The sequence below is a fragment of the Mercenaria mercenaria genome, chromosome 2, assembly GCF_021730395.1.
Source record: "Mercenaria mercenaria strain notata chromosome 2, MADL_Memer_1, whole genome shotgun sequence".
Classification (NCBI taxonomy): domain Eukaryota; kingdom Metazoa; phylum Mollusca; class Bivalvia; order Venerida; family Veneridae; genus Mercenaria; species Mercenaria mercenaria.
In genome coordinates, this window is record NC_069362.1 from 113,839,550 (window position 1) to 113,852,301 (window position 12,752).

Sequence of the window (12,752 nt, forward strand, 5' to 3'; positions counted from 1 at the left end):
CTTTGCCGTAATTGGTCTGGTATATTGTGGTGGTGATTTAGTTCGTATAAATTCTCTCTACTATATATATATATATATCCAAAATGTATTGATTGGCAATACGGATATTTAGTAGCGAAAAAAGATGAATCAAGATGCCTTGAAATTTTTTACATTTTTAATTATGCTAATCCATGTAAATTATATAAAATAATGTAACTCAACCGGTTTCACCCGTTTACGGGATCATCAGGAGTAAAACTGTACTGTTGACGTTAGCAACGTCGCTTGGTAACGACGTCGTTTTATTGTAATAAGGGACGTTACTCTTCGGAGTTTTTCAAGGGACGTCACTTTGTAATTATTAATGTGTTATTTTGCATTTAGTTCTGGACAAAAAGTATTAATTAATAATGTTTCTTTTCTCCTTCTTTTAAATCTGTCTGTTTCTTGTAATTTATAAATTGGCATTATTTTAAATTTTTGAAGTAAATCTTTTGAGCATTCTGCAATGTGACGACTGACTGGTAGAAGAGCGTTTTCCGGATTCCTTATATGTTGATTATGAAGAGTTACTCGATTTCGTAAATTAGACGTTTCTCCAATATAGTCTTTTGAACATCCGGAACATTCCATTGCATATATGACATATTGTACTTCACACGTACCGGAAAATTTTATACTGAATTGTCGGCCATTTTTGAAGTGGTATTTATTTCCTTCTATCAGAAATTTGCACAGTCCACATTTTTTCTTTCCACATTGCTTTATTTCTGGTTTCCTTGCCGATTCTGTAAATGATGCTCGTGTTAATAGTTTCTTCAAGTTGGCTGGTTGTCTCTTGCTTTAAATGATTTTATTTTGCGAAATAATTTCTTTCATTGTAGTATCGTTATATATAATATTGGTAGATTTTCTCTTATTATGTTAAAAAATTCCAATTTTTTCGGATTGTGTGTTGATACACAAGGTATTATATTTTCATCTTGTTTTTCTTTGGTCTTTCTCAATTCTTCTTGATCAATTGATAATGCCCTCTGTATTCCATTTTCAGTTAGTTTCAGAGGATATCTTTGAGATGTCAGGAATTCTTTCAATTCCATTAATCGTAAATGTAAAGTGTCCTTCTTTGAGATAATTGTACATAAGCGTCTTGCGAGAGAAAATTGAATATTCTGCTTTGTATGTTTAGGATGACACGAATTGAACAATAAATACTGTTTACTGTCTGTTGGTTTATAATATATATCTGTTTCAATTTCCGTTCCTTTTAGTTTGACTAAAATGTCTAGAAAAGGCAGTTCATATGTACTGATTTGCATGGTGAACTTTAAATCTTCATGGAGTTTATTTAGTATTATGTTGAAAATGTTTAAATCCTCTCTCAATTTTGGCCATAAAATAAAAATGTCATTTAAAAAACTTTTCCAGTTATGTATAAAATACTCTTTGAACTCAGTTCCATAGTTTTCTTCTACTTCCTTGTATAATAGTTCTTCTAAATAACCAATAACTAATGTGGCATACACCGGTGCAAATTTCGTACCCATGGCAGTGCCTTTAATTTGCTTATAAAATTTCTCATTAAAATGGAATGTGTTGTTTTTCAATATAAATTCTGTTGCAGAAAGTATAAATGTTTTTGTAAATCTTGACGGAATTGTTTCAGGGTATTTATTTATATATAAATACTTACAAAAAGAATGGGAACATGATTTTCTCGTATTCATGCAATCACCAGTATTGGAATCTAATATTACTGGGTAAAATCAAATTATTGCGTTCCATCTATACTGAATTTTCAGTTTCAATAAGTTGTACTTTTTTCATGCTTTACTTTGTAACACAGAAATGCACATTCGGTTTTCAATCTTAGAAAAATGTTATTATAATGTTCTACAAGAACTAAACAAAACTTTGAGATGAGTGAAAGTCACACTTTTCTGAAATATCACACGTCTCAACATACAATTTGAAAAAATAAAAACTTGTTTTTTTCCCTAAAATAATTTTCTTATTATCTTATTATTGTGTTTGTTCTTTACATAAAAATGCCAAAAAAAAATAGGCTGAACTTTAAAAGTTATCAATATATATGTTTCTCCCTTCCAATAATTGATACACTTGTAAGGTAGACTGACTCTTCAATAAACAATGACCCTTGTTCATTGGAACCATACTGTGATAGTCCCCAACTGTGCTGGTGAAGACAGAAATCCATTGGCCCACTGCCAAGATCTAGGCCTTTGAGGTCTGTAGTAGCCGCTATAAAAGTAGATTTAAATTTGATGGTATATTACGAGGAAATTATGCATTAAACATAAATATCAGTTGATATTAAAGGTAGGAAACATACAAACCGTTTAGTATGTTTTAGTTATAGACACTTTTTTACTGGACGTGTGCTCCTTTGTTTCTTCATGAAATTCTACTGATTTTAAAAACATATGAATACAAAAACTATCTGTACTGTATTTTCTACGAAGCTGTTTCGTAACATATATATTTGGGGTGGAGACGTTTATTCATATACATTGTACCACAGAAAATTAGCAATTTTGAATTCTAAAATTATAATGAAGTTGTTTGGTCATCAGTCATTGATTTATTTAGAACAGCCATCCAAACTACCTCTTTCAACGATACCTTTAGCAAATGTGTCTATTGGCCTGTTATTAAATTTCCCCAGATAGTCTTAAATGACTGATACGTGAAATGTATCGTTGGCTACACTATATAAGTTAAATGTATCGTTGAATACACTATATAAATCTTTCTCAGCATGATTTAACATCGCTACATAGAAATAACTATTTAGAAATCACACGTATACGGGAAACGCAAGTGTGATATATAGCTCAGCTTTCTATTGTATTGATTGATTGTCACAAATTGACATACGGGCCTTATTTTATCTGTATTGTAAATGCAGGTATTGCGTCATCTTTTTGTAAATTTTTGAGTTATTGAGGTAAATGTTAGATTTCACGCATATAATACCTCTCATGTTTTTCTGTATTTCATAACCTAAATTTCCATGTAAATTTCATTAAATTCTGTTCAATAATAAAAAAGTTGATATTTTATAAACTTCAGTAATTTATGTTTTTATCCCCAAATCCACTATAATGGGCCTCAAATTGTCAATTTAAATCCGCGCCAAAGTAGTCAGATTTCCCGGCTATATCGTGAATCCCGTGAAAATGACAGTAGTCATAGCATACGGATTATCCGTGAATCCCATGAAATTTAGTATTTGGCGAGACATTATCCTTTAAATAGACTGGACTAGATATGCCTTGCGCACACCACCTTCCGACATTATAGACGAATCTATGTCTGAATTATTTTCTTGCTAGAAATTTATGCTCGATCGAGGTAAGAAATTTATTTGTTAGATGTTTGTATGATTTTTGTAGTACGATTTTTATTTGTTAAATTTTTGTTCATTCTACAGAATTCTGTAACATTTACTTTTCGGCATGTGATTTTGGCTAGTTTCGGTATGTCAGGATAATTTATTAAATTTTTCAGACTTTTGTAAATTATTTAGAAAGAGGAATCTAAAACGTTTCGTTTATATAAGATGTTAGATTTATACTGAAATTTGTATCGTGATAATTGTAAAGCACTGTTTCAAAAACATATGTCAAACATTTTGTTAATAATGGAACGCCATTACTGCATTGTATTGTTATGTATAAATCTATATGGCAAGTCTAGCACCATGTATGTAATATATTATTGTAATTTGTAATTGTGTGCCAGTCTATAGCACATCTAATTAATGTCCGTTGTAGTGTATGGCATTAGATATTATTGGATGCCAACTATCATATAACGTTTGATTTACATTGAATTTTGTTAATTTGTAGTTGTAAATAATGGCTGCAGTTTATCATTTCCATTACTATAATGTTTCATCATATACTTTTCATATCTTTTTCATACTTTAACTTTAGTCTTTTAAGTAAGTGATTTTTGTAATAATGGAAGTAATTAGTGACGTATTTGAATCACGTGACGTATGAACTTAGTAGCACATATGTTTTGTATAAGTAGCGTATTATTTATGGGAGCCTACGGAGATATGGTGTACCCAAAGGAGCAGTTTTATGCCCTGACTTATTTGTTTTGCTATGGTGCTTACCATTTGTTATATATTTTAGCTTCTTCCGCCAGACGATTTTACCTGGTGATGTCATAACCCGGAAGTACAATGCCCGAGGTTCACTTGTCTTCACTCGCCTGGATGTGATATTCCCAGCGCAAAGCTTTCGTCCCATGGTTGTGCCGTAAACCGCAAAGACGATGATTTTTGTTATCCTCTGAAGTCAGCTCAGGGATGCAATCACCTACCACCATAGGGAGCCAACACGGAATCAACGTATTCACGGTTTAAAGGGACTGAATTTAGAGATACGTTTTGTTTGTGCTACTTAAAGTTCGCAATTAAATTAAAGAACTGTACCACGTCACATTAGAATGGAACTATACGAACTTTGTATCTGGTGATACTGAACTTTTATTTTTTTTTCTTATAATCAGTTTTTTTCTTCATATCATCTATTCATTGTAAATAATCATCTTATGTAAATAAATTTGTAAATATTGTAAAGGGTGTTGATTTGTTCTGATGGTTACTGTCGCCGGTACGGCCTTTCCTGTCACATTGATTAACAATTTTAAGGGCATTGCACACATCGCCAGATATTATAACAACAATTTCCGAGTACAATGAGTTTTTAACGACCGCCTGACCGCACTTTAAGACTGCTGTTGCGAGAGAAGGTGCGTGCCAAGCCAGATGTAAAAGAAAGGAAGTATAACCACAGGAGCAGGCACTGGGTGCAACGCAACAGCCCCCATTACTTTGGACGGAACATGCGCTTTGGCAACCCAAGCCCCCTACTTTTTTGCCCGATATGTATTTTCGCAAAATGTTTCAAAATTAAAGTTAAGTCAATAACGGTCAAAAGAGAAAGTTGTATTATATATAAACTTTACATTGGATCAGTTTATTAATTGGTAACTTCTTGTTGTTTTGGTTGTCCAAAATAGCTTGAGAATATGGAAATGGTTTTAAGATTACCGCTGTATTTAATACATCAATTATACAAGAATAAATTATTGTGTTATTGAGTCAATGGCTGAAAGAGGGTAACAGAATGCACCTGTAGGGATTGTGTATTGTGCATGATTTACCAGTGCCTAGCTTCTGGCGACTACTTGATAGTTGTTATTTGCATTATTCACGTCTCATGCATAATTATTATAATGTTATACATATACATGCATCTAATATCTTGTTTAGTACTATTACATTAATTTTAAACGCATAATTTAAGTTTACAGGACAATTATAGCACTATGTTAGAGGTTACATTACGTGCCTGCATGTATTTAGCTGGCTGTGAAATCATCATTTCCTTTCTCAATTAATTTGATCTAGTTTGTCAGACAATCATATATGAGAGATACCTATGATACATCACCATTACGCTTTCATTAAGTGCATCGTAAACATATGAAAGTATAATCATCTGGCCTTACTTTAACGTTTACAGTGAAAATACCGTTGTAGTGTAATATGACACCTAAACTTCTTTTCATTCTTAGTGTAACCAAAATACAAAGTCGGTGATACAGTGCAACGTTCCACGTGGGATTATGGAATCATGATCACGTTACAAAAACGCTTATGTAAATCAACCAAATTTACAACCACTTTGACTACTGTCTGCAAGTACACATAGAAGAAGGAGATGGTAATGTAATCACCAGTTCACGTTCATTTAATTTGTATAATCATCTTATAACATTACCATACTGCAATAGGCCATTCCTTCAGCGTGCATTAGAGATCATGATTACACGAGTACCTGTAAATAGTAATAAAATGATCTGAAATCATCTTCATATCGTATTGCCTGATGCATTATCATCACAGTATAATTGACCTCTGACGTTAGAGCGGGAAATTTCCGTAAACTGAGTTATGTTTTTACGAGATGGCGTTCCGATTTAATTTTATTATCTGTAAGGTACCGTCATGTAAATTTTGTAAACTTACAAATTTTTAACCAGGAAGTGTACTGTAAGCAACAACGTACTATGATAAGGCATTTGCTTTTTATCCAAGGTTAAAACAATATAAAAATCATAAAAACTAGCATCTGAAGGCTAAACATTACTGTCAATAAATGCAATAGGTAAAATTAACAAGCAAATGCATGGAAGATTGGTGCCTTTAACTGATAATGGCCCTGGAAGAAGATGAAAGTTATCTATTAAACTACACAGCCTTGTGGTAGAGCGTTCGTTTCGAGTGCCGCTCCTTGACATCGTCATTCCAAATAAGTTAAAAAATGGAACTAGATCTAGAGCTATTAACTTCCTGACATGGCGTTCAACATTAAGCGACAACTAGAACTGTTCAGCCCGTCTTAGTATAATGTGACTGTTAGTGTTTTAAATCTTTAAAGATATCTCTAAAGTTCTACATTTTCAGCAAAATCCGTTTTAGCTTTGATTCCTGTGTTGAGAAAAGAAAAGGGGCATAATAATTACAAAATTTGAATAGTATCAGCCGTTTTCTGATATGAACAAAGCAAACGTCTAAAAACAGACTACGTGACTGGGTGTGGAATCATGTCATATGTTTAGGGCGTGACATTTAAGCGAGGCAACTCCCTAAAGCTTGACATTGTGCTCACTTCTACAAGCAGGCACCGTCGTTTATAAGACTGAAAATAACCAGAGGGCCATTGACCCTAAAGCGCTCGCCAGAGTACAAGGCTTCAGGTGCGTTTGTGTAACGTAATGGTACAAGTACAAAGTTAGGTTTCTTCTATGTTAGCTTATATCATATATACACCGACGAGATAAAGAAACGCCTCATTCAAACTCGGTATACAATTTTTCGTTAACCGTGATTCAAAATTAGAAAAGAACAATTCCATTCGCAAATTAGATGCTTTACAAGAATTTATGGTCAATAAGAAATCATTTCATTGTCGCATTAAGCTTAAATCTTGAATTTTAATAGCCCGGTCGGAGAAATTGCATTAGAAAAATCAGTAGCGCGTGTGGCCACCTCTGCTAGCAACCACAGCAGCAAGGCGACGCCTCATAGAGCCGCACCAGTTGCGTAACAGATACCGTGGCATTCTGGCCCACTCCTGGTGCAGCGCTGCTACCAGTTCCCGGACGTCTGCTGGCTGGGGTTGACGTTGGCGTAACCGCCATCCGAGATAATCCCACGCGTGTTCAATCGGATTGCAGTCCGGTGAACACGCTGGCCAAGGTAAAACATTAATGTTTCTAGCCTGTAGAAAGTCCCTGGTGACGCGTGCAACGTGAGGTCGCGCGTTGTCGTGCTGATAGACTAATCCTTGACGTTGACGGAATAAAGGAACAACTACATGACGTAATATCTGGTCGATGTAACGCCTGGCTGTGAGATTACCTTGGCAAACGACGAGTTGGGACTTAAACCTATGGTTGATTGCTGCCCACACCATTACTCCACCTCCACCGTAACGATTGTGCTCCAAAACGCAATTGTTTGCGTAGCGTTCATGGCGTCGTCTATAGACATGGATACGTCCGTCGGCGTTCCACAAGTTGAAACGCGACTCGTCACTGAACACTACGTTCTGCCAACGCTGGCCGTGATGGTTGCGGGCCCAAATAAGACGTTGGTGACGGTGGCGTAACGTTAGAATTAGACCGCGGTAGGTCCTACGACAGGTAATTCCGCGTTCTCTGAGTCGATTTCTCAATGTATGTCGACTAATTGGACGTCCACGGTTACCTACAACTATACGTGACGTAGATTGCGCCGTCACAAATCTGTCACGTAAATGACGTTGACGTATATAATTATCCTGTCGTATTGACGTTACACGCGGTCTACCTGAACGTGGTCTATCGATAGACGTTCCCGTGTCTCTAACACGTCGAATAAGACGCACAATTGTCGAACGAGAGACGTTAAAACGTCTAGCAACTTGTTCCTGCGTTCGCCCACATTCAAGCATAGCCAAAACCTGAGCCCTCTCTTCAGAATTCAGCCTCGGCATTACGAAAACTAATGTTTTTTTCAGAGAATAGCTGAAAATATGGTTGTGTGTCGTATTACACATGTACATGTGCAAAAATCGTTCAATCAAACCACATGGTTTACATGCACGGACTGCACGAGGAAATCATGACCAGGTACATGAAGTGAACAAATGGCTGAATGAAATCGCGCGAGTTTTTGTTCACTGTGTTTGTCGGTCAGAGTACATGTAGATTTGTTACATTTCACAACAATTAAAAGCGTTAGGAAAAAAATAACGCCAAATTTCAATGAGGCGTTTCTTTATCTCGTCAGTACATGTAAATATCATACACATTTTTGAACTTAGAGCAATAATTTGAACAATTATGGTAGACAGTACAACTCTGATATCATATGCCAAATATCAAGGTTCTGGCTATTAATGATTCAGAGAAGATTTTTAAAGTTCCTTAAATATAAGCCTATAGTAAGTATTATGTCACACACACTGGCATGGCCATTTTTTTTTTGCCTAAGGGCAATAATTTGGACAGTTATGGTAGAGAGTCACACCCTTATATCACAAGTCAAAAATCAAAGCTCTAGAGAAAAATAATATCTGATAGCTGAACAATTTTAACCAAAAAGACCTATATATTCAATGAACCGGAACCATTTGAACAACTTTGAAAGAGGAATCCAGAGATTATTTGTGTAAAGTTTCATCAAAATCCGTTCAGTGGTTTTAGAGATGTTGTGTTGTTTTAAGAAATTGTTGATGAAAAGTGTCCGCGCCCTCTGGCGGCAATGTTTTTTAACGAATAAAAAAACCTGAACAATATTTGTAGGAGGTCATACAAGGACCATTTGTGTGATATTACTTTAAAATTTAAAAACAGTTTTATACAAGAAAATTTTTAAAGTTTCTACTGTATACATATAGGGAAAGTGACCACGCCCCCTGGCAGCCATGCTTTTTGAAGAGTCGAAATATTTTGAACAATATTGGTAAAGGATTACACAAGGACCATTTGACTGTGTAAAATTATTTTAAAATCGGGTCTGAAGTTTCACACAGGAATATTTTTTTAATGTTTACTATATACAGGCTGGGCTCGAGGAGGTTACTTTTTAAATGCAATTGATTTGTATTAACTCTGTTTACAAAATAGACAAAGAATGGCGTTCTGGCTTCTGACTGGTCAGTACAGATCACCTGACCAAAATATTGATCTGCGCTTACAATAAACGAAAGTAAAAAGTAGCGCAAAGAATTCCAAAACAAATACCATATTTATGTTATATTGTTTCCTCAAAGGTAAATGGTTGTAACACTCTGTATAGAAAACACATTTTGAATAGATTGAATAACGGGTATTTATTAAAAATACCAAGATCTAAATAGAACTAAATGATCTAAATTATACATGGTTTTCTATATCTGGGCGACAAAAACCTCAACAAAGGAACGTGCCCAATTTTTGAAGGAAAAATTTGTTTCTTGATTTGGACCAAAACCTGAATCATGTATAACCAAAATGTCAGAAGGCAACAACCTTTTTGAATTATTGATTATTATCTTGTTTTGTTTTTGTTTGGTTTGTTCTTTTTTTTAACCCGGGGTTAACTGCCTGCAAAAAGCGTTAAGGAGGTAAGTTACCTTGTTACAAGGGTAAATTCAAATTAGTTGAAACGCAGCAATTTTTTGTATTTCGTGTAGTATGATGTTTTAACTGCTACAATCTCAATTCCGTTTATCTCTGTCCCTTCAAGTTCAATTTTTATCCAGGTTTGAAGAACATGACCCTCCAAAGGTATTTTATATTGAAAGAAGAAGGAAAATACGGATATTTAACACTTTTCAGTGTATTTATGTTTCATTGATATCCGTAGATGTCTGCACAATTGATAATTTTACTAGTATGCGCATTAGCTTTCTAATATAAGCTTAAAATGTATATGTCGCGGGACTCGTGTTTCCATGGTAACGCATTTTCTCTCATTTTTAAACAACTATGTATAAAAACGGGGTTTTCGACGGCTTCAGTGCCATTCTGTTAATGACCAACATGGAATATTTGGGTAATATTGTTAGCAAAATACCGAGCACTTTACATGGTACCCTATTTTTCTTAAAGTTTAAAGTAACCATGGCAACAGATATGTTTAAAATAGCTTATATCTTGCTTTTTGTCTTAATTTCTTATAAAAATATTGAATAAAATTATCTTTCTTGTTAATGTAACTTTAAATAATTTTTTTTCTAACGTAAGTTATATTTTCGTGTTATTTGCATTTATTCAAACATATTTCACTGCTTAAAATACTTACAGCAGTACCCTTCTTCTGGCATTTTTCATGGAAAAATCGTTCAGCATGCTGCTATTATTCTCATGGATATTGTTGAAATGAAAATAAAAAGCGGAAGATGTGTTCCTTAAATAGACCAGTGTCAACGCTTTTGAATTTTACATTTAGATATATAGGTCACGGGCTTCGTTTCCATGGTAACATCAATTCAAGAAACCACAATTTCTACTGAAAATTGAACAATTTTAGAGCTTAGTTTTAGTATATAAACTTGTAACAAATTTTCAACGGAAACTGAAAAATAGGTATTACAAATCAAACTGCCAGTTTCTTTATTTGAAAATGGCCGTAACAAGTAACCTTTCACCCAGCTATATTCCAAATAACATTGGTAACCATCATCCATTTTCTTACATTCCCCATAACAATTCAATATAACTACATAAAAGAAGCAAAATATTTATTATTATTCAGAGCAAAAGACTCATCAAAATATTTCAGAAAATATTGGCTGTTTGAAAATAGTTCAAATAAAGACAATGCATAGAATTACGTACTTTCAAAATAAAAGCTATTAATTTTGCGCGGTAACTGACACGTAACGTCATGACGTCATTGAAGTCATTTTAAGGCAACATTGTTTTGAAGTGTTTCTGCATAATTAAACCATAAAGCATCAGATCGGAGACAGGTTCTTGATTTGTTTTCAGAAGAATGGATATACACACACATTTAGCTTGTCGTAAACGTCGTCGTAAATCGTCACGTTAGCTTCCTGTTAGGCATGCGCACATACAAATATTAAGGTAACCTACCTCCTTAAATTGAGCTCATAGTGTTATATCTATAGCATAATTATGTTACCTTCTTTGCAGAAGATAATAATAAAGAAAATCAAAATTTAAATTACATATCTTCTTGTAACAATCCGAGATTTAGTTCCGCCTTTAGTTCCGGACTGTATTATAAAACTGTCGATGGTCCCTGACAGAAAGATGTACCCCATCGTCTGATAGCACTTCTGACAAAGTATCTGCTGACCAGAATCCTTTCTGCATCCAGTAACGTATCCTATTGTCGGTGGAGCTGTGGATGCGGGGTGCAAGTAGAGCGTTTGTTTCAAATACTCTGTTGTTAACCCTTTCGCTGCCAACGGAAAATTCAAAAGATGCCAAAGTGACGTCGATGACGTCGAAAACCGTTAGAGAATCTTGACGTCAGCGGTTATGTTCATGCTAATTGATGCCTTAATTGAATTGTTTTACATTGGGTATATAATTAGGGGTTTTTGTCAGTAAATGAAATTTTCTTAAATCCGATCATATACAGGTTATTTGTTTGTGTAATATTAAAGTATCTTTCACGAGTGAACACCGGATACAATATTTTCATGAGTGGTTTACCCACAAGTGAAAATGTAAGATATGGCGTCCATGAGTGAAAGATATTTTGATATTTCTTGTAAAAACAAACAAATTTTCTTTTTATTTCATGGTTTGACTAACTTTGCCCATTTTATAGTTTCTTACAAATGAAAAATATCTTCAATATTTAATATTTTTCACTGTGAAAATACCAGATATATTTCACTCAAACATTTCGATAAATCACTGAAAAACATTTAATAAGACAGGTAATCCCATATGTTTAGCGCTAAAATGAATACTTTGGCCATACACTGTACTTGTGTTTCGGGTCGTGGGTTCCTTCTTGGGTAAATCACATATATAACTGTCAGCTTCAATATGCATATTCTGATCACTCTTAATTAGGGATAAGTACAGACAATTTTTCTCTTTTGTGAAACATCAGAGGACATAAAACTATAAAAACACTTTATTATGATGTTACATATGACAATTTACAGAAGACAGAACATGCGCGAATGCCAAGTACTGTTGGATAACCCGTGAAACAAGATATTTTTACGCTGTGAAAAAAATGTATATATTTCGTCTGTATATTTGGCGGATAAGAAAAAAAACAAGGACTTCTCGTTTGCAGTACATCGTAAGCTGATCGGATTTTACGTTCGATATATGACAAACAAATTTTAAAATTGATAACCGCTGTGGCAGCGTTATGATTTACATAAACAAATTGCCACACTTGATCTTTCCTGTGACGAATACTCCTGAAACTCATTCAAAACATATCCGCTGCTTTGTGGATGTTTAGAACTTTGAGCAAGACAATTAATTACCCCATCAATCTCCTTATGAGTTGTGCATGATTTGAAAATATTTGAGCGTTCTTCTTCAAAGCAATTTTATCCGATTCAATATCTTGTCTTGAAACACGTGTGCAACTGTGAATAATCATTGACTGAAAATGTGAACGTTACTTTTCTATATTTCAAAAAGAGCCATGAATGGGAAATGAACCACACACACACAAAAAAAAACAACAAACAAAC